This window comes from Phascolarctos cinereus, unplaced genomic scaffold, assembly GCF_003287225.1.
Source record: "Phascolarctos cinereus isolate Bilbo 61053 unplaced genomic scaffold, phaCin_HiC Scaffold_7;HRSCAF=346, whole genome shotgun sequence".
NCBI classification, from domain to species: Eukaryota; Metazoa; Chordata; class Mammalia; order Diprotodontia; family Phascolarctidae; genus Phascolarctos; species Phascolarctos cinereus.
In genome coordinates, this window is record NW_027556180.1 from 137,420,628 (window position 1) to 137,426,155 (window position 5,528).

A 5,528-nucleotide genomic window follows, 5' to 3' on the forward strand; every position below is an offset into this window, starting at 1 on the left:
GGTTGCAATATGTGTCAATAGAGAAAATATTACACCGGTGACATTTCAAATACTTGAAATATTGAAGTAATCAAAAAGGACATGTTGGCTTCAGTTGAAACCAGGTTGAATTTTTTTGTGTGAGCATCTCAGTCACCTAGATACCTTATAGCTCTACACTTAACCAGCGCAAGAATTTTCTTTCACAAATAGACAGATCTTATTGAATACCTGTTATGTGCCTAGTGCTCTGATGGAAACAAAGTATTTTTTTGTGAGCTTTGTAAGGCAATAGTAGTTGTCTTTTAGGAAAGATAAATTTTCTATGCTCTTCCTACATCATAGAAATAACTACATAATGATTGGATGGGTGGGTGGGTGAACCTATATTGGGGGAAAAAATCTTCATAAGAAGTTAGCGTTACTTGAAACTAACATACAGTATGGTTTGACAGAAATAATGTACCTTCAACTTGTTACCAGGGGAAACTTCAGCACTGGCAGTATCCAGGAATGAGACAGGAATATTGAATAGAGCAAAGATCAGTGGTATCAACAGCAAGACTGAGTCCAGGACAGATTCCCAGCGTGTGTTTTGGAGGAAGAAAATAATGTGTTAGGAAAACACCTGAAACCAAGGACAAAGGATGAAGGAGAAAGAATTGTGGCTGTTCTGTCCCTTCAATATACCCTTGATTCTTTGGAAGGAAACAAGAGAAGTGGGTTCAAAAGACATTTTTAAGAGCAGTGCTCTGGAGTAATTTGCAACTATCTTAAGTGAGGAAGAGGAAATAAAACTAGGAAAGGGGATTCAAATCCCTACTTCTGCTCATATCAACCCTGTTTTAAGAACAAAATGGAAAAGAAATTGAGATGGCTTTCTGTACCTGGGAAATGCAGAGAGCATGTATGACAAAAGTATGTAAGGGAAGCATGATGCTTCAGTTGAACCAAACATTCTTTCAGGAATATTGCACATGAAATTCATTAAGAATAAGTAAGCATGGTTTCTTAGAAGAGTATAAATATGCTTTAGGAATAAAATAGAGAAATCTCCAAAATGATTACTTGAGGGGTTTTTCCCCTTTCCCTACAGTGAAAATGGGAGCCATCTAATGACTATTTAAGGCATTTTCTAAGTGAAAACACTAACTCTGGCATGTGCTTGTGTGCCACAGTGATTTTCCCCTTTTAAATCCTATCTGAAGTGTTAATTACTTGCTCTAACTGGAAACCTGGCTTTCAAAAAAATCTCTTTGAAACCATGAGCCAAAGATGTGGAGGTGACAGCTTTGAAACAAAGGGCAAGGTAACCCCAATTTATACCAAATAGGGTAACTAGTAGGGAGTAAAAGTCAGGTTCAGTGTCCTTCAATAGAGTAGAAGGAAATGTGTACAGATAATTAACCAATTGAAATTAGTCTATATAAAATAGTAGTTCAGAGATTGAAAACCTAAACTGAAAACAAGGTTGACTCTGTTTCCCTCATTAAATGAAATGTTAGTCTGAATGGGGAACTGACTTTGGGTCAGATCTGTGTTCAAGGTTTATGAACCCCCTTATATGAACGTGTAAAATTTAGCAATCCCCTTTGCAAAAATGGAGGAATGGGATCCAGAAAGTTAATATTTGACTAATTTTAACCTTAGCTAGCATTTATATAGTCATTAAAGTTTGATCCTAACAATAATCTTGTGATATAGATGCTATTATTATTCCCATTTTACAGATAGAAAAATTAAGGCAGTCAAAGGTTAAGTGTATTTAAGTGTCTGAAGGAGGTAATGATGAACTCAGTTCTTTCTGACTTCAAGCATACACTTTACTGTGCCACCTAGAAATCTAATAAATAGATCACTGTCCTTTTCTTTTTTGCTGATTTGATAAATGCATTCAAGGTCATCTCACATACCTGGACCTTAAGCAAGTTACCTCACCCACCTCTTCCCTGAAGTCTTTGAGAATAGCCTCTATGTGTCTAACACAAAACTAGGTGACTCCCTACTGTACATCTTGGATGATTATACAAAATCACCCAGATTTAAGGAAATCTCAAATGATTTTTATTTTATATCTTGAACTCTTAATTTCAGTTAGTTCCTCTTTAAATCTGTCTCTCTGTCTCTTTCTCTCTCTCTTTTCTCTCTCTCTCTCTCTCTCTCTCTCTCTCTCTCTCTCTCTCTCTCTCTCTCTTTGTCTCTCTTTTTCTCTTCTTTTTTCCCTTCGCTTCAACTCCTCACCCACCACCATGTTGTCGGTCTTTCTCTTCTAATTATATTTTTACATTAGACTTCTCTAGAGAATGACATACGCCCCAGTTCTCTGCAAAAGTACAAAGAAACCGTGTACCCCAGCATAGAAACAGGTGCTGCAAATGTCAACTTGATGAATCTAATGTCTATAATCCTGAAACACTTTAGCTTTTTCTACCTAGAACACTTAAGCAACAATTAGTTTCCTACAACTGACTTCAGTCTTCCTGCAAACAATCTATGATCACTAGTAATTTCAACTATTCTTATAGAACAATACAAGGAAATGAAACAGACCTCTCTTTCATTACCAGCTACATCTGGAGAAGCAAAGTTTCCGATCTCCAGTCTTCTAGGGGTCACAGACTACAAAAATAGACATTTATTTTTCTCTTTCTTCAGAATGTCATTGAGACTAAAGATCTCACTTTGCGAAGGGAAAACCATGAAAATAAACAAACCAACAAAACCACAGGGGAAAAATAAATTTAAGAAATCAAGACCAAGTGCTATCACAAAAATATATATTTCACTTCCAAACTATTGAACACTCATCTTAGAATATTTTTGATACATGCAGAAAAGATATAAAATATTTAGATGAATGTAGGTTATAAAATGTTTAGAGAGCCTTCTGGCACCCTTCCATCCCAAGGATTTTTGGTTCTGATTGCTCATTCTGGATCAAAGTCAGAGTGGAGAGACCTTCAGTGCTCAAGATAGTAGTAGATGGTTAGTCGGCAGGCAGTTAGAAATCATTAAGACCCATACCTCAGTGACTTGCCAATGCATGGAATTTTATTTCATCACTTAACAGAATGCATAGTAATGCCTTCTTATATCTAACCTAGCACAGGATTTTTTTTTTTTACATTTCTCTTATACCTTAAATTTTAACTAGAATTGGTCTGGCTCAATTAATGCGTCATTAAAAGTATGAGGGCTGATGTAGTTTGCATTTTTTCATTGTTAACCTAAATATGTTAATAAATAACCATGTGATATTATGTCCCCAGGAATCCCTTTTCTGTCCTTAACAAAGTTCCCTTTTTCCTTAGACCTCTTCCTTTTATAATTCTTCCATTATCTTACACTCAGAGAAATCTGGACTTCTCCAGAAGACATCTCATCCCTGGCCACCTTCTACAATGGTAATTATCACCTTTCTTCATGGCCACTGATACCCTGTGTAAGCAGAAGGAGACATTGTCCTTCTACTTCATTGCCAGGTCCAGACTCTCATTCTTCAAACATCACTCAGCAAACTCTCATCCTTTGAGGTATACTGAATATGTCTATATCACCCGGAATAGATCCTACTGGCTCGTATCTACCAGCTCCTCGTCATTCCCTCTTCTTTGTAAAGGAGTATCATAGTTGTCCTCTCCATCCCATTGCATTTTTACACATTGGAACTTCAATTTATATGTTGATATCATCTCAAATATCCTGGCCTCCAAGTTGAGCAACTCCATCAACTTTCATGACTTGCACTTTGATTCTACTTCAGTCACATGTAGAGAAGTGTGTGCCCTGGATCTCATTATCTCCCATAAATATCCTTTCTCTACATATATGTAAGTTTCCTCTAGCTAACCAGAACTTCCAATTCTTTTACTTTTCCTCAACTTGTTCTTCATTCTCATTGGAAATTCCAGTGACTCCACCCCTTTGTCTTTTCCTGGTCTCTCCTTCTGTGGTCTCACTTTATTCCTTTTGTAATAGTAGCCCTAGAGTTATAGTTAACCAGTTTATCTATACACATTGTATGTTCTTGAATCCTCTACCCTCTTGTTCAGTTATTATTTATACCTTGACAGTGTTCCATCATTCACTATAAGCAACTCCTTTAACTTTCCTGGACCAAGTTTCTTCATGTGTAAAATAAGGGATTGAGACTAGATGGTCTCGGAGATCCCTTGCAGCTCTATTTCAGTGATCCTAAGAAAAGGGAACAGTATGGGTAAAAATTCAGAATGCATTTTCTGAGTGAGATGAGTGAAGTCATCCTGGATAATTTCCATTTTTTGGGTAAAGTCTTTCATTTTTCAGTTTCCAGGACACTGTACTCTTATGGTCCTCCTCTTACTTATAGAATTAATTGCTTTCTTTCTCTTTGTTTGGTACTTCTTCCTAGTCTGACTCCTTAAGTAGATGTTTCCCCAAGATTCTGTCTGCTATGTTTTATTTTCCTTTCTCTATACTCTCTCCCGCAGTGATTTCATAAAAGTGCTTGGTTTTAATTATGATACATTTGTGGAGAGCTCTTAAACGTTCATACTGTCCTTTGATCTTATGCTCCCAAACTTGAGACCTGAACTTTCAATTTCTGCTATAAATTTACACATGGATATAACAACAGCAAAACAAGTTAGACACACAAAAACAATGCTCTCAACATTGTCCTTTCAAACCTGTGCTTTCTTCTGGTTTCTGGTTTTCTGATTTCTGCAAGTTGCTTTTTTTTTTTTTGGTCACCTTGGATCAAATCCTCAGAAATATCTAGTCTCTTACTGAGAGAAATGATTTTTAATAACCAGTATCTTGGGGGAAATTCAGAGGTCTCCACTTTTTCTAAATTCCACATTTTTGAAAGTTCTATCTGAAGGACATTGCTGATAATGAGATGAACTCTCTAGATCTTGGTCAGACCCCATCCAACCTTGCAAGGAATTTAATCTAGGATGGGGAAGCCCATTGTGTTCTGCTCCAGCTTGGGGGAGATCTACTTTCTTTGAACTGATAGCCTAAAACTATGAGTGGTCTCCTATAGACATACTTTCCCGATCCAAGTGATACTTAGCCTTTTATTTTAATGTAGCCCACCTAAAATCTTGTTAACCAATTAGATTCAATTGCTGTTTGATGGACCACCTGCTGTTTTGAAATGTATATAAACTGTGAGTCCAGGTTGCCATGATTGTCTTTGGTCTAAGAGAGACAGCCAGATGACCATCCTATTAATAACCTGCTGGCCTTATTAATAAAATGACTAATTACCCAGAAACTATGTCTCCTGAACCTTTTTAATCATCATATACCTATCCTGGTAGATTTCGCTGAGGCATATTCCAGTTTGTCAATATATTTCTTAAAATTAGTTTTGTCAGAATGAATAAACTATTTTAGATTAGGAGACAGTGTTGTACAGTAGAAATATGCTTGAATTTTTTTTTTAATTAATAGGGAGTTATTTTATTTTTATAACTCCATCAACCTATTAAATAAGAAAAAAACGTAACTGAAATAAAGTATAGGCATATTTTCCCTTTGGATTTGTAGAGTACTTTAAGAAA